The 25,496-nt window shown below is 35.8% G+C and overlaps 1 protein-coding gene across 1 annotated transcript in view; it reads left to right on the forward strand.

The window, feature by feature from the left end:
• Nucleotides 1–25,496, forward strand: part of THSD7A (thrombospondin type 1 domain containing 7A) — a 398,818-nt gene that overhangs the window by 218,015 nt on the left and 155,307 nt on the right. The gene's annotated exons all lie outside the window — the stretch shown is intronic.

Below are 25,496 nucleotides of genomic sequence, written 5' to 3' on the forward strand. Positions count from 1 at the left end.
TTTAGATTTTTTTAAAAAATCTCAGTTTGGGGAGCAGATGCAAAAAATGTACAAAAGGATAAGTGAATTCATAGGTTGTAATTATACACTATACATTGTTTTATATTAACATTATTCTAAAATTCTCATCATTATTGTATAAAGTTTATAGTGAATAAGTAGAATCTTAAGTTCTTAAAAATATGAATGTTTTTGAGCAGCTCTATAAACCATCTTTCTTACCCTATCTTGGTGTGAAGAACAATAGGACTTCTGTCACTAATCATTCGACATATACTAGTTGATTGACAATAAAGTTCCAAAAATTGTATAAAATAGGGTAAAAATATTCATACAGATTTCATGTCATGAAAGTCCTCAAATCTATCATGATAGCACAAAAAAACCCAATATTTATATACAAGATGAGGCATCATAACACTGAGTTTTTTAATGACCATTGATGGGTATCACAGAAACAGACCCTCTATAGAGGAGGCACCACATGAGCCAGGTGATGGTGGACACACTGCTTACAGGTAAGTGAATGAGGAAGGCAAGAGGGGGTTTATTCCAGGCATAGGAAACAGTGTGTACTGAGGTGCAACACCAGAGAAAAGCAAAGACAAAGTATATATCTTGCTAATAGACACAAGCATGTTGTATGACAAGGACAGGATAGAATTTCCTAGGGAGTGAGTTGGTTGGAAAAGGGCAGGAAGAGAGATAAAGATCTTAGTTAATACCAACAAATGAAAGAAGGAGAAGAAAACTATTCAGGGAAGAAATCTAAACAAGATACATTTGATCAGAAATGAAGGGAAAGAACAAAGAGAAACAGATGTTCTAAAAACCAGAGGAAGTGGGGCTGGGGTGGCGGGCAGGCTTCATCCCCACAAAAAGTGACAGCGGTGACCAGTAACTCATGGAGATAAGCAACTGAAATTTTGCATTTGCAACTTCCAAAATTTAATTGTTCTGTATCCACTAATTTTACACAGCATGTCAACTCATTTAGGAATCTAGCCTAGGGATACATTTTACTACTAATGTATCTTGAGGTTGTAAGAAAGTAGCATAAAACATGTAATGTTAGTACATTAATATTTTCTTGGCCACTTTAATGGCTGTATTTTTAACACTCTTAGATAGATTTATTATAGCAGTCTTCTCAGAGTAGTATAATTTCATTGCTAGAGGTGGATCAGATTTTAGTTTCTGAATGTCAATTATGTCTTGTAGGTTATTACTTTCAAAAGGTCCTTGAGAATTTGGAATTGCAACTGGATATTTTTTAAATAATTTTTTTCAGAGTCCTCTCATATCCCTGGCAAACCACTGCACAGCACCAGAAATAAAAGTCTCAGAAAGAAAGGAGCATGCACACACATCCACACACAATCTCAGTATTAAGTTGTATCTCTTAAACTAAAGCAAAAGTCAATAGATACGGAAGTAATTACTTCAACTAAAATTAATATTTATGATATAAATGAGTAACATGAGAAACTTAGGAATTCGTACCCATTTATATTATATTATTAAGAAAACTGATAAGTCTTTGTAGAAACATGATTCTCCTCAAATATTGCAGTTTTCCTTTTCAGAACTTAGTCTTGCCCCCAGCAACTCTTAACATTTCCCAACAGGAACTCTCTGGTAGACTAGCATCCTAGGGTCAATGCATGCTGAATGGAGGAGAGGTAGCCTTATGAGCTGTGAAGGTTGTTTACAGGAGCCCTTCCTGCAGTAAATATGAGAGCGAACGCTCATGTATAAAGAGAGGGAAGCCTCTCAAATCAACTCCCCCAACCAATTCTAATATGAGGAATCCTTGCCTGTGTAACCAGGACCTGCCCCAAAAGCAGTCATATTGTACTTATTTTGAAAAACAAAGTCTATGCTGTTGTTTTTGCACATTCACTCTATGTTCTATACATGACTTGTTTTCACATGTAACCATACCTTAATTCAAAACAAAATACATTAACTCAGAAGTAAACTTCTTGATATAAATTGAAAGGAAAGAATGTAATATGAACTTTATTTTCTTGGTAGATCACCTTACACAGGCGAATGGTAATGGCCTTGTCACTGTTATCCATATTAATCATTTTATTCATTGGTATATGTACTGTATTAAATGATTCATGCAACACTGGCAAAAAAAAATATGAGAAAAAGAAAAAGAAACTCTGCTTGGAGTTAATATCTTAATTTCCAGAAAAATCAAAATATTTATATGATTAAAGTATTCACAAAATATTTAGTATAATATTTACAACTTGGTACACTAGTTCTTTCAGCTGAATTATATCATCAGAATATTGGTTCAGTCATCAGAATATTGGTTAAGTTGATGATAGTGTTTATAGACTGTAAGAAAACCATATTCACTTGATATTGGCAAGAACCTACCTCCACTTGCTGTCAGCAACCCTCGCCTTCCTGGCAACTTCCCCTGCAATATTCAGGTGAGCAAAAGGTTCACTGCATCACTCTAGAGAAAAGGCTAGACGTGTTTTTCATTGCGAAGGGTTGATAGTAAGACCCTTAAAATTTTCTGTGGAGCCACTCAGGATTCTAGTAGACTGTGAAGAATGTCCAACTGGTAGGAAATTATATTAATAATTAAATAATAATATTTATTAATATAATCATCAATAATATATTATTAATATGTAATATTATGTAGAGGTGTGATATTATTAATATATAATATTTAGTTATAATAATTAATGTTATAATTAAATTAATTATATTTATGTTGGTGTAAAAATCCACCCTTATCAGAATATTACAGAAAGAGGCCTTGCCCAAGGGGAGGTTATCCTAGAAAACTAGTGAAAATATTGCTGATCATTGGATGCATGAACGTAAATTGATGTTTTAAGAATGAAAGGGACATCAAAGTAGATTTTAGTCTGAATAACTCAAAAAACTCTTCCTTTTGGTTCAGATTGAACATGGTTTTAAGTGAGAGAAATGAAAAGTATTGATTGCAAGACACTTTGAAACTTGAAGTGATTTATGTTTTAGGGACCTTAAGCTAGAACATTTTTCTGTAGAAATCTCATCAAATATTCCACACTAAAATCTGGAAAACAGTGGGATTGGAGTTATAAAGAAAAGCAGTCTAGAAAAAGGAACCTATTTGATGACATAGAATGAGATACACCAGCAGAAAAGATTGGAGGGTCAATGCAACGTTACATGGAGGGAGAGTAAATGAACTGTGAATGGACAGACAGAAGGGCAGATGAAGAACTTGTGCTTTCCCATGTTATGCAAAGAAATACGAATACAATAGTCATGCCATGCCTAAATGATATGCAAACTCATTACAATTATACTCTATAAGTTTCCACAAACGAGCCCACCTTATTCAAAGCTTTTTTTTTTTTTTTAAGGAAAAGTAAAGAAAGGCTATGCTTATGGTGCTATTTCCCTGTTATTTCAGAAAGTAAATATCAGAGCATGTCGAAGTCTAGTGCTGCACCTTTCCTATCCATCACTTTTGAAATAACAGGTAGGTGAGAATATTTTACATGACATTTCCATCAGAGATATGTATCAAAGAATTTCAGATCTGGGAAAGAATAGGTTCCCCGATTCAGTCCTTAAACCAGCAAGGAAGATAGTGGTTTATCTTTACTTTATACATTGCAAGAAATACATCAAAGCTGTCCCATGAAATGTGAGTTCATGTTTCTGGACTTCCTACAACATTACTGTGTGGATGTAAATTACAGAAAAACATAAAAAGATTTTGAAATTATTGACTTCTAAAATTTTCACTATGCTATAATTATACAAACAAATATAAAATGTAGATATGAACACTTGTTGAAAAAAATTAGATATGAACGGTTTTCATAATTTATCATATTTCTTAATATTCCATTTTGTGCTTAGAATCCTAAATTTGGTAAAAACACATAGTGGCTACATTTTGAAAATAGAGCCTACAGTATAGATGCAATGAAATACATTTATAATATAGTAGATGCAATTATAATGTTATTATAGAATAATTAAAACATAGGAAATCCCTGAAGGAATCAGAACCATCTTGTCAGTCAGTCCTCTGGATATCTTGCATCAGAGAAGGGCTGTTACCCTCTGAAGTTTCTCTGTGATCAGTGGAATACAAAATGGAAAGTGAGATGCCAAAAGGTTTCAGCCACTGGGATAAAAGCTAATAAAAACTCACCTGCTGGGAATTAGATTAAGATATTTAATTTCTACCTAGGGGAAACTTAGACATTTTACTGAAGGAAGAACTTACTGATGAGATTTCAGGAAGTTTTCACCCAAAAAGGCAATAAAAGAAAAATATAATGAGAGAGCTCTGAAGGCAGCTAAACATGAAAACTGTGCTAATATGCCCCCCTTTTGTCCTTTTTAAATTCGTTTTAGTTATATACAACACCCTGACATTACCCCAAGAGCATGGAATACAACCTGCTCTAATACAGTCCCCAGCACTGACTTAGGTGCTTAAAAAGTATTTGTTTTTGTCATGTTTATCATCTTATAAAATGGTACATTTTTAAAATCTCTCTAAAAATTATCTCTGAAATGTTTCAACTATTCCCCATCCCTTTTAAAGTATTCTCTATCTTAGGATGTGACCATATGCACACTAACTGTTTCACCCAAAGAACTATTCATACATCTGAATTTGAATAGAGGACACATGATCCAGTTGTCAGATAAGTGACAAAAGTAAAAGTAAAACTTAAAGCACTTTGACCAATTTAGACAGTCACTGAAGATTTTTGATAGATCTGTTTTCTCTTTTCCAATTCTATTAGATCAGTTAAGATTCTTTTGAATTTTCACTGTAAGGTTACTTTCAAAAGAACCCCAAACAGAAATTAGGAATCCTGGTTTTCATTTTTGCTTGGCCTTACTACTCCTATACATACTACTTAATATTGTCCTTGTCGTTTTGGCTGAATACACCTATTTCCAAATATCTCTTCTACTTCATTTTCAGTAGTATGGCAGACTAGATTAACTGAAAGCCATCCTTGATAAAAAAAACTAGACACAAAAGATGCAATGTTGTTATAAAACCTTTTAAGGGAGGTGGGCATCCAACCCGCCTGCTTTGCAGAGCTAGGTGGCTGGCAGCCAGCCCGCCCAACCACCAGGCCAAGCACAGATGCCATCACTGAGGAACCTCGCCTGACCACCACACCAAGGTCTGTTGCCATTGTGGAGCAAGCCAGCAGACCAGCCAGCCCGCCTGCATCACGGAGCTAGCCAGAGGCTTCTTTATAGGCTGGTGCAAGCATTTCAAATTATTCCTGAGGGCATGGCCATCATCATTGGAAGGGCAGCTCCCTTCCTGAGACACCTACAGGAGGCTAGAGGACCTTTGACAAGACCCAGGAGTTGAGGAGGTATTGAGAGACTCGGGACCAACTCAGAGCCACCAGGTGAGTCTCTCCCATTGGTCAGGTCCCCGGATGGGGCAGTAGTCCCTAAACGCAGGGAACTTCATGGAGTAGAGTGGCCCAGTAAGACTCCCCTGCTGGAGCCAAGAACCCAGTCAACCAGGAGCATTGCAGAGGAGGGCCCCACAGCGAGAGGCTTCAACGCAGAGTGAGGGTCCCAGGCCCAGGTGGTAGCTCCAGTCCCCAGGGAATATAGCAGAGGAGGGCTGCTCAGAGAGGGAATCCCTCACAGAGACCGGCTTCCCAGCCCAGGTGGTAGATCCAGACCCCTGGGAACATCACAGAGGAGGGCTTCCCAGTCCAGGCAGTAGTTCTGGATTGAAGGGAACTGCTCAGAGGAGAGCTACCCAGCGAAACTTCCCCATCAGGTGAATATTCCCCGCTGGGCAAGGCTTTCCCACCAGGGCAGTAGAATCAGAGACACGGGCCCAGGTCAGACATGCCCCAGTCTGCAGGCTAGTCCCCCTTTGGCTAACCATAAGTCAACAAGTGCAGGCACCACTGCCCACTGACAGGGAATATACCCACCTAAAGGCCACCATCCCTAGAGGGGCAGCTTCCTTGTGGAGCACCGCATTGTCAAGTTCCTCCAAGACTTCAGGCTACTGAAGGCTAAGAGGTGAGTTATTGGAAATCTACAGAGACAATATTAGTCAATAGAGGAAATCTGCAATATCCCAGAGTTTCTGTACTAGAGGGGTAGACACATGAGCAATATGAGAAAACAAGGGAAGAAAATGTCCCAAACAAACCTAGATGGTGTAGTAAAAAAATCCAATGACAGTATGGCAGAAGAAATGTCAGAAAGGGAGTTCAGAATGTACATAATCAAAACGATCAGGGAAGCAAACGAGGAGATGAAAGAGCAAATGCAGGCATTGAATGATGAGATGAAAGAGCAAATGCAGGCATTGAATGATCACACTAATCCACAGTGAAAAGAGCAAATACAGGAAGCAATAAAGAGTTAGGGATATTGGGGGAAAAAAAAAGTAGTTCTTGAAATGAAGGAAACAATAGACCAAATTAAAAACTCCATAGAAAGCATAACCAATAGGATAGAACACCTGGAAGACAGAACCTCAGATATTGAAGACAAAATATTTAATCTTGAAAACAAAGTTGATCAAACAGAGAAGATGGTAAGAAATCATGAACAAAATCTACAAGAATTATAGGATATCATGAAAGGCCAAATTTAAGAATTATTGGGATTGAGGAAGGCTTAAAGAAACAAACCAAAGGAGTGAACAATCTATTCAACAAAATAATATCAGAAAATTTCCCAAATCTGAAGAATGAAATGGAAAATCAAGTACAAGAGGCTTATAGGACTCCAAATATACAAAATTACAACAGACCTACACCAAGGCACATTATTATGCAAATACCTAATATACAAAATAAAGACAGACTTTTAAAGGCTGCAAGAGAAAAGAATCAAATTACATTCAGGGGGAAACCAATATGGATATCAGCAGATTTTTCAATCCAGACCCTAAAAGCTAGAAGGGCCTGGAACAACATTTTTCAAGTCCTGAAAGAAAACAGATGTCAACCAAGAATCTTATACCCAGAAAAACTTACCTTCAGTTTTGATGACAAAATAAAATCCTTCCATGATAAACAAAAGCTAAAAGAATTTACAAAAAGAAAGCCAGCATTATAGAATATTTTCAGCAAATGATTCCATGAGAAAGAGATGAAAAACAATGATGCAAATCAGCAATGTGGGGAACTACTGTAAAGGAACAGCCAAAAAAAGGAGAAACCAAATCATGTCAAAAAACAAAAATGAGTCAAATGACTGGGAATACAAATCGTAACAATAATAACGCTGAATGTTAATGGCCTGAACTCATCAATCAAAAGACGTAGACTGGCAGATTGGATTAAAAAGAAAAATCCAACAATTTGCTGCCTGCAAGAGACTCATCTCTTAGAGATTCCCACAGACTAAAGGTGAAAGAATGGGAAAAAAACATACCATGCACATGGACACAAAAAAAAGCCAGAGTATCCATCCTCATATCAGATAAAGTGGACTTCAAGTCAAAGTTAGTCAGAAGGGATAAAGAAGGACATTTCATACTGCTTAAGGGAAGCATAAATCAGCAAGACATAACAATCATAAATATCTATGCCCCAAAGAGTGGCTCATCCATGTACGTCAAACAAATCCTTCTTAATTCCAGAAATCAAATAGACTACAACACAATACTACTAGGTGATTTTATCACACCTTTTTCACCACTGGACAATCCTCCAAACAAAAATTGAACAAAGAAACCATAGATCTCAATAACACAATCAATAATTCAGACTTAATGGACATTTATAGAATATACCATCCAACAACGAGCAGATACACTTTCTTCTCAGCAGCAAATGGATCCTTCTCTAAAATAGGCCATATTCTATGCCACAAAGTTAATGTTAGCAAGTACAAGAAGACAGAGATACTACCTTGTATTCTATCAGATCATAATGGATTGAAATTAGAAATAAATGACAGAGTAAAAACCGGAAACTACTCCCAACACCTGGAGATTAAATAATATTCTATTGTATGATGAATGGATAACAGAAGACATCAGGAAGGAAATTAAAAATTCTTAGAGGTAAATGAGAACAAAGACATCATATCAAAATCTCTGAGACACTATGAAAGCAGTACTTAGAGGAAAATTTATTTCATGGACTGCATTCAAAAAAGAAGAAAAGGTCAACAAATCAATGACCTAAAACTGCAGCTCAAAGCCCTAGAAAAAGAAGAGCAGACCAACACCAAAAGTAGTAGAAGACAGGAAATAGTTAAAATCAGAGCTGAAATCAACGAAATTGAAACAAAAGAAACAATACAAAAAATTGACAAAATAAATAGTTGGTTCTTTGAAAAAATAAACAAAATTGATAAACCCTTAGCCACACTAACAAAGAGAAGGAGAAAGAAAACCCAAATTACTAAAATTTGGTATGAACAAAGAAATATCATAATAGACACGATTGAAATACAGAACATAATTAGAAATGCTTACTCCAACAAAATAGAAAATCTCGAAGACATCAACAGGTTTCTAGAGATATATGAATTACCTAAACTGAACCAGGAGGACATACACAACTTAAATAGATCGATTTCAAGTAATGAATAGGAGTCATCAAAAGCCTACCAACAAAGAAAAGTCCGGGACCAGATGGGTTCTCAGCCAAGTTCTACAAAACCTTTAAAGAAGAGCTCATTCCAATACTTCTCAAAGTATTTCATGAAACAGAAGAGGAGAGAACCCTCCCAAACTCATTCTATGAAGCCAATATCACCCTGATACCTAAACCAGACAGAGACACATCGAGGAAAGAAAATTTCAGACCAATATCCTTAATGAACGTTGATGTAAAATTTCTAAACAAAATCTTAGCAAATCGCATACAAAAATGTATTAAAAAGATAGTGTACCATGATCAAGTGGGTTTTATCCCAGGGATGCAAGTTTGGTTCAACATTAGGAAATCAATAAATGTAATTCACCATATCAATAGACTTAAAGTCAAAAATCACATGATTATTTTGATAGATGCAGAAAAAGCATTTGATAAAATACAGCATCCCTTCATGCTCAAAACACTAGAAAAAATAGGGATAGTGGGAACATTCCTTAACATTTTAAAGGCCATCTATGCTAAGCCCATGGCCAATATCATTCTAAATGGTGAAAAACTGAAAGCATTCCCCAAAAAAACTGGAACAAGGCAGGAATTCCCTCTCTCACCACTTCTATTCAACATTGTCCTTGAAACTCTAACCAGAGAAATTAGACAGACCAAGGAAATTAAAGGGATACAAATAGGAAAAGAAGAACTCGAACTATCCCTATTTGCTGATGACATGATCATATATTTAGAGGAATCAGGAAATTCCACCAGAAAACTTCTAGAACTCATAAGTGAATTCAGTAAAGTAGCAGGATATAAGATCAATGCTTACAAATCCAATGCATTTTTTATATTTAAGTGATGAATCTTCAGAAAGAGAAGTTAGGAAAACTACCCCATTCACAGTAGCCTCAAAAAAAAAAAAAATACTTAGGAATCAATCTAACAAAAGAAGTGAAAACCTCTACAATAAGAACGACAGAAACTAAAGAAAGAAATTGAAGAAGACCTTACAAGATGTAAAGATCTCCCATGTTCTTGAATAGGAAGAATTAATATTGTCAAAATGGCCATACTACCAAAAGTGCTATACAGATTCAATGCAATTCCAATTAAAATCTCAATGACGTATCTCACAGAAATAGACCAAGCAATCATGAAATTCATTTGGAAGAATAAGAAACCTAGAACAGCTAAAGCAGTCCTTAGCAGGAGGAGTGAAGCAGGAGGTATCGCAATACCACACCTCCAACTATACTACAAAGCAATAGTAACAAAAAAAAAAACAGCATGGTATTAGCAGCAAAATAGAAGGTAGATCAATGGTACAGAATAGAGGACACGGACACAAACCCAAATAAATACAATTTTCTCATACTAGACAAAGGGGCCAAAAATATGCAATGAGAAAAGATAGCCTCTTCAACAAATGGTGCTGGGAAAACTGGAAATCCATATACAGCAGAATGAAACTAAACCCCTATCTCTCACCCTACACAAAACACAACTCAAAATGGATCAAGGACCTTGGAATCAGACCAGAAATAGGTCTTATAGAAGAAAAAGTAGGTCCAGATCTTCAACATGTCAGCTTAGGACCAGACTTCCTCAACAGGACTCCCATAGCACAAGAAATAAAAGCAAGAATCAATACTTGGGATAGATTCAAACTAAATAGCTTTCTCTCAGCAAAGGAAACTATCAGCAATGTGAAGAGATTGCCTACAGAGTGGGAGAAAATCTTTACCACCCATACTTCAGATAGAGCACTAACCTAAAGAATCTATAAAGAACTCAAAAAACTCTACACCATGAATAGAAATAATCCAAACAACAAATGGGCTAAGGAAGTGAACAGACACTTCACAGAAGAAGATCTTCAAGCAATCAACAGATATATGAAAAGATGTTCAATATCTTTAGTAATAAGAGAAATGCAAATCAAAACTACCCTAAGATTCCATCTCACCCCAATTAGAATGGCGATTATCAAGAATAATAGCAACAATAGGTGTTGGCGAGGATGTGGAGAAAAAAGTACACTCACACATTGCTGGTGGAATTGCAAATTAGTGCAGTCACTCTGGAAAGCAGTGTGGAGATTCCTTAGAAAACTTGGTATGGAACCACCATTTGACCCCGCTATCCCACTCCTTGGCTTATACCCAAAGGACTTAAAATCAGCATACTATAGAGATACAGCCACAACAATGTTCATAGCCGCTCAATTCACGATAGAGAGATTGTGGAACCAACCTAGATGCCCTTCAATTGATGAATAGATAAAGAAACTGTGATATAAATATATATATATATATATATATATATACACACACACACACACACACACACACAATGGAATATTACTCAGCCCTAAAAAGTAATAAAATTATGGCATTTGCAGGCAAATGGATGAAATTGGAGAATATCATACTAAGTGAGATAAACCAATCTCAAAAAACCAAAGGATGAATGATCTCACTGATAAGCGGATAATGTCACATAATGGGGGATGGGAGGGGAGCAAGAATAGAGGAAGGAGGGACTGTATAGAAAGATAAGAGGGGTGGGAGGGGTGTGGGGGAAGAAAAAAATAACAGAATGAATCAAAAACTATTACCCTAGGTAAATGTATGATTACACAAATGGTATGCCTCTATTTCGTGTACAAACAGAGAAACAAGATGTATCCCATTTGTTTACAATAAAAACAAATTAAAAAAAAAAAAACAAAAAAACCTTTTAAGGGCAGACTGAGGCCTTGATTAATTGAATCCCAGAACTAACCAGCAAGATCAAGCTAAAACTTTCTCTGGTTTCTCTCGCTGGGTAGGGATGGTATAGGAGCAGGTTTATATATTACCAGGGATTGTGATACAGATCACGACACAGAACATTTAATCAGTGACACAGAGTACAAGCAGAAATATTGCATTACTTCATCAACCAAAAAGGGTTACAGTATTAGGTGAGCAGAGGTTCAACATGCCTTTTCAGGGAAACAACAGTGAAGCAGGTCAGCCTCAACCTCAGGCCAGTGGGAAGTGAGCTTCTCCAAAGAATAACAGCTCTTGGCCTGTTCTCACACTAGTTTTAGTTTTAAATGTATGGCCATTTCCGTGAATCCAAAAATCAGGAGACTGATAAATTAATATAAGAAATGGTATCAGACCATAATACTTCCTGAAACTAGGAAAAACAGAAGGTAATACCTTAATCACAGGATTTCCCCTGCTAAACTGTACCATCCAAAATTACAAACTGCATAAAGAAAAACGCTCTATAGGAAACAGGATTTAAAATGCCTAGAATTCAGTAAGATTAGACACTGAGACCAGAAATATTGTAGATATTGGGTAGAGACCATAAAATACATATGCTAAAATGTTATTGAAGACCTAAAAGAGATAATAAAATAAGTCACAATGAAAAAGACAGATTTTTTAAAAATGACATAGAAGTTCTATTACTGAAAAATACATTAGAGATTTAATGGTGAGGTTGAAGACAAAGGTAAAGAAATTATTCAATATGCAACACAAAATAGAAGTTGAAAATAAAAATGAAGATGACAATCATGCAGAGTTACACAAGAAGGTCCAGAATGATTCACAGGTGAAAGATAAGAATGTACAGGATCAGGAAATCCATAGCATAGCCACATCCACACCTAGATCCAATCTAGTGAGATTTCACCCCATCCGTCACAGAAGCAGATTAAAATGAATAGAGAAAATGAAAAACTTAATTACAAGGAAATTAATAGTTAGATTCTCAACAGTCGGAAAAAAAAAAACAAGCAAAATAGCACAAGTGATATATTTAAAGTACTGAGAGGAAAATAACTGCCAACGTAAAAATATTTACCCAGCAACATAACATTTAGATGAATGAGCAAAATTAAGACACAGGCAAAAGAGGAATTACCACCAGTGTACCCCACTGAAAGGACTGTCACAGGAGGATGTTGAGGAAGCAGGAGAGAAAACCAAAAAAGAGCAGGAGTCAGGATGAGGAAAGAATTTGGTAAACACCTGAGCAGCCTAAATAAGCATCAATATGTATGAACAACACTAATAACCATAATGTGCTATTAGTTGATGAACAATAATAAAGGGCAGATGAAACAATAAGGGTTATATTGTTTAGGAAAAGGGTGAAGGTACTGAATGCTCTAAATCTCAGTAAGTCATTGAGCATGTGAAAAATTTAAGAGGAAGTATAGAGTAAATGTACATATTTTAGCTTAATAATTATTAATACATAATTGTCTAGTAACATGTTATAATGTAATAGAAACAATTATTACTATATAATGCATATTTGTATATATTATAATCCAATAGATAAAATGAAAGGAACTGGATAAAATTGAATCAGTTTAATAAAAGTCCTACATAATGGACAAATATTAAGCATTTTTTCATACACACATGATCTAATAGCAAATTAAGAATAGAAAATGAGTTTTAAAATGTCAGAGTTGAAGGTTATTACAGAGAACCATTCTGATTTAATTATGAACACTATCTATAAGCCCAATCAACTAACTGTATTACAAATGTTTACTGTGATCAAACTATGCAATGAAACATTCACCACTGCTGGCAAACATGAACAGACTATCATGCCACACATTGTATTTCCCAGTCAATAATGTCATCTTTACATACAAATCACAGGTGAACATTTTATTTTATCATGGAAATGAGATTAACTTAAATTACAAATGTGTACAACGTCAGAACTATCCAAAAGAGTGAATGATTGGATAAATTAAATGACATTTGATAAAAATTTTTCTTGGATAATCATTTTCTATACTATTGTTAGAATGAAGGGTAATCTTTTCAAACATAAAACTCAATAAAAATTGAGTTATTTACAATTATGGGCAAATTGATATTGTTCAATGTTGTATGAAAATGTTTGCACACTTTTAAAATTGAAGAATAGAAACAACAAAAAATTTGTGAGTTGCACACTTATCTCCCACTCCATCATCCTACTCTTTGCCAGTTCATTAATGGAAAGGATAAATGACATTGGCAAATGAACTGTTACCTAGAGAAGATAAAATTCTTGTGCATATTGTTGTCTGGAACAAAGCCATAGATTACGTGTTAGCAAAATGTATAGGTACTATTAAGCCAATCAGGATGAAGCATGTTGAGTAAAAAAATTTATGATATTTTGAGATATTAAGGGGCTAGAAACCATGAGATAGTTCTAATAATATGAAGTCTAATGAAATACTTCTACCTTTACTTAAAGCCCAAATGTCCCCTATAAAAAATAACATTGATGATGATTATATTATTGATTTCATTTATTAAGGCAGTGTGTTATTTGGTTGATTCAAAGAGTACAGGTACATGCAGGGAACAAACAGTTGGAATCAAGATTTCATGTTGAATTTTTTCTGTATCTGTTCATTAGCACATCAAAGTCTGATTGATAAAGCATTGCAAATTTATGTGTCCCAGTTGGTCTTCTTTTATTCACTCACCATATCTTAATTGAACAACAGTTGGGTTACATCATGGATTTATATGTTGAAGATACAATGTTTATAAAACAACCTTGATTGCTGTCCTTAAGTAGCATACATCTAATAGCCTCCTGTTTACAGCTTGGTTTACCTGGAGTTCAGAATTGATCCTTCCCAAGGTTGACATGGTGACACTTTTGTGGACATCCCATTTGGTGCTCTCCAGTTAAGCTCTGACTATACACTACACCACAGTTTAATCTTCATAAAGAATTTTTACCCTTATTCATTAGGTGAATTATTTGTCTCTGAAGAGCATAGCCACAATATGTAATTTTGAGAATCACCTGAATGCTTTAAGAAAATGTGAAAGTCCCTTTGAGGTTGTGGTTCTGTAGATCTAGAGTGAGCACAGGAATTTCTCTCATTTTTTATAAGTGTCATGACTGATTGTAATCAGGTATTGGTTTTATCATAGAAGTAATGAGTCCTTTTACCTCTTTCCAAAAGCTTTAGGAGGAACTGAAATAGGGGAGCCCAATTCTGTGTACAAAGGGCTTATACAATACTTAATGAATACTAATTATTAAAAAAAAAAGAAAGAAAGAAAAAGAAAAGAAAAGAAGTTTGCAAATTTCCACTTATAAAACTGGTCACTACTCACCAGGTTTTCTGCCAGCTCCTTAGAAAGAGCCTGTACATACAAAAGGTCGTGAATCTTAAGATTCACAGGCTTCTAAATAAATCTGCCCATAATACTAACAGATTTGGGGCTTCTTTAGAGCCAGAGAGAATCACTACTTTAAGGTGAGAAACAGAACACAGGCATATGTGTCCTGAAAAGCCCTATTTCCTATAGTTACAGAAATTAGACTGGGAAAAAGCAGGGACTGGAAAAAGTCACTATGTGATTCCAGAGTGAAGTTGAACTTTCAGTTGTAATATTGGTCTTATTTATACTTCTTAGACTCAGTTTCCGGTCCCTGAGCTATAAATCTTTAGAAACCTACTCTACTTTGCTAGTGTTCAAGATGAGAATTTTAGGGAGCAAGGACTTTGTTTCAACCTACTTCATTCTTGTAACTCAAGATGGAAAGAAGCCATAACCATTAGTACAGGACCTTCCATTAATTCAAGAAAGATGGGAGATAAAATGTCACCTAACCCGACACTATCAAGTGACTATAGTATGTGTGCTTTTCGTAACCCTTAAGCACTTATTTCATCAAGTCTGTTGTAGATGAATGATAGCACCAGAAGGAATTTTGAAACTAGCACTCAGGGATGTGCACTGGTGAATGAATAGCATTTTTTCTGAGGCACACTCCTGCTATCTAAGGATGTAAAAGAAATGGTTTGTGGCTGGGGCTGGCTGTTCTCTGCCTCGCTGATGATTGCTCAGTAGGGACTAGCTACTCTCTCCAGTGTTAACAGAGGAGTACAAACTACATTGTGGAACTCATTAATATTTATTTCTTCTAAAAGCAATGGGCAATAAAAAGGGAAATAAACCAGGGAGAATAGCAATGGGAAAAGAAAGCCATGACAACAGATTCATCTTGGGAAGGTTTTAACATTTATTGCACACACACAAAAAAATACATTCAAAATACGAGGATCTATATTATTATATTATTAGTGTGGAACAAACTAAAATGCCTGTTATTGAGTGGACCAATTTAAGAAAAAATATTACATATTAAATGCAAATCAAGAATTTTAAGTAGTAATTTGTATTTTTGTAATTATATGCATTTGTTGTGTATTATGGTTTAGGTATAAGATGTCTCCCAAAAGCTTATAAGTGAGACAATGCAAGTAAGTTTAGAAGTAAAATGATTGGGTTATGAGAGTCTTAACACCAGTGCATTAATCCACTTAAGTGGATTAACTAGGTATAACTGGAGGCGGGTAGGTTGTTGCTGGAGGAGATGGGTCTCCAGGGGTATGCCTTTGAGGTTTATATTTAGTCCCTGTCCAGTGAGAAGGCTCTCTGCTTCCTGGTGGCCGTGTTCTGAACTGTTCTTCTCCATACCTTTCTGATAATGATCATCTTGGGTTCAGAACAAAGGAATCAGCTGTCCATGGACTGAGACCTCTGAAATTGTGAGCCCCAAATAAATTTTTCCTCCTCTAAAATTGTTCTGGTCAAGCCTTTTGGTCATAGCAGCAGAATAACTGACTTAGACAATGGACCTCTTTACAATTTTACACTCTATACTAAAAGCAGCTACATGCTTTCAGTGTCAGAGTCTGTGCTATATGTGTAGTGGAAAAGAACTCTCATCGTGATAGATGAAGGAAATGATCATCAATCATTGTAACACACTTGGTGACATCTTTGTGTCCTTTCTCTTGTTGTTCCTGTAGTTTTTGTTTTGTTTTATACTGGGGATTGAACCCAAGGGTTGCTTAACCACTGAGCTATAGCCCCATCCCTTTTTTATTTTTTATTTTAAGATATGATCTTGCTAAGTTGCTGAGGGCCTTGCTAAGTTGCTGAGGCTGACCTTGAACTTGCAATTCCCCTGCCTAAGCCTCCTGAATCACTGGGATTACAGCATGTGCCACCATGCCTGGCTACTCCTGTATTTCTTGAAATGCCTTCAACCATTGTTCTAACCTTCCAAATATTTCCCCCCACACTATAAGATCTTTATTCATTGTACTTCATTCAAAGTCTATAGCCCTTTTATACTAGTATACATTTGCCACGTGGCATATATGATTCTGTTCTCTTACACTTGTTTTTTGAATATTCATGCCAAAATCTTAGGATTTAAGCTTTAAAAAGAGATCATAATGTTTTACCGTCCTACACTTCATTATTATAGCCTATCATTCTTAGCAGCAGTTGGGGCGCATTTGATAGTCATTTGGAAGTATCTCTAAAAAGGTCAGAGAAGTTCCTTCAGTTAGAGGATGTTGACTTCCTAGATATCTAATTTATAGTGTTTCATTTCAAATTAACCTGTCTGCCTCACTGACTTCATTCTTTTTCTTCTTTACCTTTATTTCCTCTGCAAAAGCCTAATGGAAAAACACATGTAAGGTCTAGCATAAAGCCTTACATTTATTATATACAAATGAATATTGATTGATTTTGCTTATGTGTTTGCTTTTCTGGTTAAATTATGAAAAGGGGGTGCATTTTTAAAATGATAGTTTGACTCCTAATCTTTTACATACATTCAAGGTATAATTGTATATATTATACAACTGACCTTGCTAGTTGAGAATCATAAGGGAAGATGCACAAAATGTGGATTCTTCACATTATGTTGTGAAGCCCTGCCACATGCTTACATCATATATGAAATTAGTCCTTTCTTGGAAAAAAACAGGCATTTTCTAAACCCCTCTTTTTATTGTTCTAGAGTAAAAAGAAATGACAAATTTTACTTCTGTAGTTACGCAAGACAGAATAATTACAACTTCCCTTCCTTTGTGACTCAGAATCCTTGAGAAGTTTAAGAATCACTGCATTGCCAAAGGATTCTGGAGGAAATGCTTGTAATAACCCTGGGATTGTTTGGTACTCTAAAAATGACATTTTTACCATTACTCAACCTTGGAATGTCATCCTGGGTCATTTGCCCCTTACATCACACAGGATCCCCAAGGATCTAAATCCCTTTGATTAAGGAGCATTATGCTGGGTGAACTTAATTCTTATTGTTAATATAATAATAATAGTGAATAGATGCAGAAAAAAATTATAAAATAGTTTTATTGTTTTATGTGTTCTCGGCTAGTTCTGGTTAGAAAAACTTTGATTAATTAAGTTCCTACCCCACTGGTAATTTCAGAAGTACTTTGAAAATAATGTCATGTTTTCCATCTAAGAAAGCTATTAGTTTATTTCTCACTGCCTTCTAAAAGTCTGTCCAAGGGGGTAAACAAAGCAAGTAACATGTTGTGTTAAAGAATTGTTTATACATGACCAAATGAATAATTTTTGAATAATTTTCACAGATACATCAAAATAATAAGTGACCAAGCATGATAAAAGGCCAGTTCTTGACTTCAAAGTCTGAGCTCTATCCAGGCCTACCCTGCCCTGTGAATTTGTTTCAGAATAAATGCACTGGATTTAGTAGCTGTTAATAATTTTATCAAAATCATCATAAGCACTTTATATTATCTGATGTTATCTTTGTTACAAAAATAAACAAATAAAAATGGCATAGAAATCTGTCTTTTATAACAGAAGATTAAAAATAGGCATAATTTGAGCCCTTTCTAGGGCCAACTCAATTATTAAGTTCATTCTCTGACATGGGCTCTATAAGGTCAATGTAGTCTTATCCATGGTGACTTCATTCAGTGTTATATTGGGCCATATAAAATTACTATTTTTAGGTAAAGAATTGTTAATTAGAGGCAGTGTCATATGGCTTAACAGAAAAAGTCATCAGTATGAACTACTTTACATCCCAGACTTTGTACCATCAGAATCAAGCCCACAGCTAGCTATGAATTATAGTCTTGTTTCCATGTGAACAATATGCATTTGTGCTGTATGCAGTGTGCTTTAGACAGAGCAATGATTGTCTCCTATAAAAATATGTAGATTTCCCCATAGTAGATATTCTTTATGAGAAAATGACTCATATTAATGGCTTGAGAGTGACTTGAATTCATCAAGCTGCACATTTACTCCATGCATAGATAGAAAAGAAATTCACATTTGATGGTGTGATTTTTAATACTTAGTGTGTCCCACTTTGTTATATGTAAATACGTACAATAAAGGTGTAGCAATAAAGGGAGATGAAATGATTTTAAGTATAAATGGATGAAGAATGTGGGGCAAAGGAAAAATGCTAGCAGAAAGAGGATATCAAACCAATGATGAATATAATAAAGATAATGCACAGAGTGTGAGCCATAAGATCCTATGAATTTCTTGAAGTAGGCCACAAGTTCTAACTGTAAGCTTGTAATAGCCAACATAAAGAAGAATGCTGCATTAATTATGTAATTCACAGTGCCCAAAAGACAATAGGAACTAGCTATAAAGGAGAAGCACAACAATTTCTGGTTCTAGGGCCAGAAAAAAAATTCACTAGTGGGCTTCCATAAAGAGGATGCTGTAATGATATTGAATTACAACCTCATTAACATCTTTACAATAAACACTACTGTGAATTTTATAAGAAAACTTGCTCTTTCATCAATGTCAGACAGTAGCATAAATATGAAAGCAAACTCATTAAAGGCAAATAACTGGGGTTAATATGATATGGTATGGATTTATAGTTCTCTGCTAAGCAGGATAACCCCGGGATGGACTTCAGAAAGGATGCATTAAATGAATGGATGTAGAGCTATTCCCTCTGACAATCTTTCTTTGAGCTTTTTTAGAAGCAGAGAATTTCTTTATATCCCGTGATACAGGGATTTGGAATATAGCTATTCTGATTGCTACTTGGGTATCCTTCAATGCAGAGATCCATTTTCCAACCATCATCTAGGTGATGGTAGGATTCACATCCTCAAGAAAAAATCAAAAGGCATGAAAAAGACATAAGCTTGCATGAAATAATATTTCTCTTCTACAGGGAGTGAAGTTCAAGACTAGGAAAATGCAGGACAAAGAAAAAAGTTTATCCAGAGACAATTAAAGGAAAATCAGAGGTGCTTAATTTATTCCATACATCATAACTCAAAATTCCAAAACAGATACAAGAGAGATCGAGCATTAACAATAATGCCATCTCTTGGAAGAAGAAATCTGGTTTTTTGATATTACCTTCAAGATAAGATGATTACCAAGTATACATCAATGAAACTAAAAGAGTTAACTTTAACTAATAATGGCACTGAGGAGGAGGAGGATGAATGCTTGCTATATGTGAAACACTCTTATAAACATTTCACATTTATTTGCTTATTAGACTCCCAGCACAGCCTGTGAAGCATGCACTATTATTATTATATAATACTGAGTTACAAAAAATTTAAATAATTTTCCCAAGGAATACAGCTGGTAAATGTCACAACCAGGATTGTGAATCTGGCTGGCTCCTGAACCAGTGTTTTTGTTTATTTGTTTTGTTTTTCATTGGTGGTAGTGGTGGATTTTTGTGGTTCTGGAGATTGAATCCAGGAACTCATGCATGCTGGGCAAGTGTTCTATCACTTGCCCAAATCCCCAGCCCTAAACCATTGGTTTTAAGCATGGTGCCATAGAATATAGGGTTATTAAGCATACACCAGTTTGATACTGGCAAAAGCTACTTCAGGTCCAGATAATATAGGTAATAGAGTATGTGCCCTTCTTTTAAATAGTAATTCATACTTGAGGCAAGTGATCTCTTAAAGTTGCTCCTATATGGTGACAATAAAACTATATTCTACTTGTTTGATAATACTCATATTCTATTTTCAATGTCAGGAAGACAATCATTCATTCATTTATTTCTAGAACCAATATTTACTGACTGCCTTCTGTGTTCTTGGCACTATTCTCAATGCTAAAACTAGAGAAGTTAACAATACAAAGTTCTTCCTGTCACAGAGTTAATATTTTAATGGAAGGAGACAGATTATAAGCAAGTAAAGAAAATATCATTTAGTCATAACCACTACACAGAGGATTAAAATAGGGTAACATGAGGGACAATGATAAGATAATGATATCATTTGTACTACTCAATTTTGCTTGGGTTCCCAAATTTATACATGAATCCCAAAATGCCCCTCTGAGAGGCAAGTTCACATTGATCTTTCTACTTAACATCTCTGACCGTAACACTCAGCCTGCCTCCCTTCCATATTCTCTTTAATGGCAGAACAAATAAAAATTTTAATATAACATCAGAGTTCATGTGTCTGAATAGTATAAGCTTCATAATCTGTTAAATAGATATGTCAAAATAAGCCAGTTAAAGTCACTTAGGGAAAAATATCATTAACAGAATAAGCAACGTGTAGTAAGTGTTCAGTAAGTATTTATTGAAGAAATGAATAAATACACTCGGTAATGTAATCTGAGCATCAATAAATGTGATTTTCTAGTCATATAATCTTGACTCTTCCAGAATGGCTTTCTCTGATAGCCAAAGAGATGAAAGATTTAAAACATGCATATTTAGAAGTATTTCACAAGATCTGGCAAATAAATATTTAAAATAATCAGAAAAGCAAGCATATTGTTTGTCTTCTGCTTCCAGCCATAATAACATACTGGAAACATCCCACTAAGAACATCTTCAATAATAAATAAACTTCAAAATTTGACAAAATATATAAAGTAACTATTTTAAAACATTAAAAAATAAGCAGCAGAAGATTGTGATCAAATTTGCAAGCTTTTCCAGTCATCCCTGCCTTCTACGGAGGCTCTCTCCTGCTGCACAGAAGGGAAGCGAAGACAAGCTTAGTGTCTTGCTGAGCTAATGAGTCAGAAATCTAAGTTCTGGGCTGTTAAGTGCGTGGAAATTTCAGAACAGGATACTGTGGGGAAACAAAGGTGGAGTCCATGGGTTTATGTGTGAATACTTGATGAGGTCCTGGCCTGAGCTGGGCTGCACATGTTTGGGGAGAGACTCTGAGGTCCAGCAGAACCCTGTCCTGCTAGACTGAGCTGAAAACTGGTTGTAGTACATACAGGTAGTCCAGTGCTGGAAGATGTCAGAGTTCCAGCCCAAAAAAGGTGAAGAATACTTGCTGAATACCTCAGACCCCAGCAAGGCTATGGTTTAGGATTAAGGACCACATGGTCACAGCCGAGTTTAAACCTGAAAAATGCCAACCCTGATGCAGATTAAGCCAAACCTAAAAGAATCAGGATGATCTTCCAGTAATTTAACTGAATGACAGAACAAAGCTTAGCACACTATAAAAGACGATACCATTATCCACACTCCAAAACATATTGTTCACAAAGTATGGTAAAACACTACTATACCTTCAGAGAAGCAGACTAAAAATACCCATTATCAAGAAATAATAGCCAATAGAAATAAACTTTGAGATGAACCGTATATTAGAATCAGCAGACAAGGACTTTAAGAAACTATTAAACATATGTTTAAGAATTTAAGGAAAAAATTACCTTGGAGAGTGAACAGATGGAAGTATGAGGAGAAAAATAGGCATTTTAAGAATGTGGAAATTAAAGAACATACACACTTTGCAATAAAAAAAATTCACTGAGCAGGCTTAAAAATTGGAGATTGCAGAAGAAAGTCTAAGTGATTTTTAAGTCAAATCCGTATAAATTACTGTATCTAAGTAGGAGTAAGGGTTATATTTTGAAAACAGATTAGTAGAAATGATCAGATCAGAAGAACAGAGAGAAATAAGATTGAGGAAAAAATGAATAGTTATACAATGACTGGTGGAATATCAAGATGTCTACGATATGAATTAATAATCTTCCAGAGGGAGAAGAGAAAATAATCTGGCAGAAAACATATGTAAAGATATAATGGCCCAAAATTTCTCAGATCTGTTGGGAAAAAAGGCCAACTATCGAATCTATGAAGATCAGCAAGCCCCAAGCAGAATAAATTACAAATGAAAGAATAGTAGTCAGGCGCAACGGTGCTTTCCTGTAATCCCAGCAGTTTAGGAGGTGGAGGCAGGAGGATCAAGAGTTCAGGCCAGCCTCAGCAATGGCGAGTGCTAAGCAATTCAGTGAGACCCTATCTCTAAATAAAATGCAAAAAAGGACTGGGTGTGGCTCATTGGTTGAGTGCCCCTGAGTTCAATCCCTGGTACCACTCAAGAAAAAGAGAGAGAGAGAGAGAAAGAGAAAGAATAGTAGAGATAATTTGATTCAAATTCAGAAAACTAAAAGATTTTTAAAAATTAAGTAGGGTTTATGCATGTGTATAATGATAACAAATAGAGGTTGAAATTTCACCAAAGACAATGAGACAATGAAATAATGTCTATTGGAAAACAAATCATCAGAATTCTATATCCAGTGCAAATATCCCTCATTACAAAATGTGACAAACCAACATCTTTAAAGAAATAAAACCTGAATTTGCTACAAGCTGCTAGGAGTATTGACTGTGAAAATAGAATGCTTGAGCCATGTGATCCTGGAGAGGTTATGCAACTTCTTTGTGAACTTGTTTCCCTCATTTAAAAAGAATGAAAATAATAAAATTTGTGAAATTTTAACTGAGAGAATCAATATACTGCAGTTAGACCCATGGCTGGTATATAGTAAAGTCTCAACAACTCTGATCTCAAATATAAAGTAAGGCCAGTGATTTAGAAGAGATTAATCTGCAACAAACATGAGATGCAATTCCACAGTACCTTTGTGGGAGAAAAACATGCCTACAATTAGAACTTTGACCCTGAGGACCAAATGAGTGAAAACATCAGGCTCATAACATCTACCCTACCTCAGAATAACATCCTAACTTCCTTTCAAGTGATGGATCAAAGATCTGTAGAACCTCCACCATCTCCCCAGTTCCAGAGGACTTTACCTGATGGAATCCAAACCTATAGTCTGAAGGAGAAACCAGCTTCCCTTCTCACATTTGTGGTTTCTCAGATCTATCTGGTGTCAGCTGGTCAATCATAAGTCCTGACAAATTAATGTGGCCTCCCAACCCCATGCAGCTGAGCCCACAGAGAAACATTCCCCTGACCAAAGGATAAAGCTGAGCAAAACCACACCCTGGCAGGTCCTCTGAGTACTCCATCACATATGTCACAGGAATAATCTTTCAAAACAGGAATACATATACTAATCATATGTAATACCTGCTTCCTAGTTTAAGATCTACCCCTAAATATCCTCTCAAGTGTTCTTTTCTCCTTTTATCCCGCCTGGTTTCCCATCAAGGTGAAACTGAGGCTTGTCACCCCACCCCAGCAACCAATTCTCCCCACAGCCCCTGTGGCTTGAGTTACAAGCTGACATTTTCTCCCCCACAATCAGTGGTTCTTCATGTGTCATATGTAGTGTGTTTTAAAATATGTAGCTCTTCATGAACGCCGTGAAATATTAGAAAGCACAGCAGTTCCATTTTTTTTTAAGTGATGCTTTGAGAATAAACAGACCCATGGGAAGAAGAACATCCCACGCCATACACATCCATGTAGGCTCCCTGGTTTTTGCTGTTCACAGGGGGAAAATGTCAGACAATAGGAGACCAGTGAACTTAAAAATAATAGCAATTAGGAGAGATTTGGAGAAAAGTCATTAAATTGCAAATGAAGTTTTAGAGAAAAAGTGATGAGGTAATAAGTAAAGTACTTAAACATCATTAAAGTAAAAATAAAAATTAAAGTGGTGATAAAATAATAGGCAAGTTTTCAACTAACTACAGTTAGACTGAAGTTGGCAAAAACATAAATGTAAAAGACATAGAACTGAAACTTAAAAGGAAGACTGTGGAAAATATAGGAGGGACTAATAATTATGAATAGAAATTAACAGTGAAAACTGGGTGAAAAAGTATAAATCAATAAGAGAAAAAATGCTTAAGAAAAGAAAATGTTGAATTTGAGAGTGAGCAAAGAAGAAGAATAGGAAACTAGGAGACCCGAGAGATCTGAGTTCAGAAAATATGGAATGGTGGTGAGCTGCACATTGAGTAATAGGTCCAAATAGAGGTGTGGTTTGCAGTCTTACCTGTTCATTTGAATAACTGAGGAACTCTTAAAAATCCTGAAAGTCCAAAAGCTTGGGAGGGTCAGGCAGGAGGATTGCAAGTTCAAAACCAGCCTCTGTAACTTAGGCCCTAAGCAACTTAGCAAGATTCTGTCTCAAAAAATAAAAAGGACTGGGAATGTGGATCGGTGATTAAGCACCCCTGGGTTTAATCCGTGGCATGGGAGAGGAGAGGTGGGGGGAGAACTGAAGGTCAGTCCTTACCCTGAAACATTACCCTAAATCACCAAGTCTGGGAGAGTGGGAGAGGGAACTGGGCACAGTAGTTTTAAAACCTCTACAGGTGATTCCAATATACAGCCAAGGCTGAGCACCACTGCTCTCCATGAAAGTCAGGGATGTAGAAAGCAGTAAAATTTTATTCTGGAGTATATGGCACCTTGGGCTCAAACAGATATCAGCTTTTACTTAGCAAGTTAGGGCAGGAAATGTCTAAAATTAACAAAACCTGAACCAGTCCTCAGGAATAAAGAGGTTCTACGGTCCCAGAGCCCTTTTCTGGTCAGTCTCCCTCACTTTCAATCCTAATTTTAACCACTTTACCTGAGACGCAGTTTTGTCAGTTTACAAGATAAGACAGGGAAATGGCCAATATCAAACCTCCTGAAGGATTTCCTCACAGGGTTTGAGATCTGCCATGGCAGGTGTCTTAGAATCTCCTGTGTCATTCTTCTAAGAAGTTAAATAAATATAGCATAGGTTTCAGGAAAGTATTCAAACTGTTTGTATATTGTTGTAAGTAAAAATGAGGATTTGG

This window comes from Sciurus vulgaris (genome assembly GCF_902686455.1).
Source record: "Sciurus vulgaris genome assembly, chromosome: 8".
Lineage (NCBI taxonomy): Eukaryota > Metazoa > Chordata > Mammalia > Rodentia > Sciuridae > Sciurus > Sciurus vulgaris.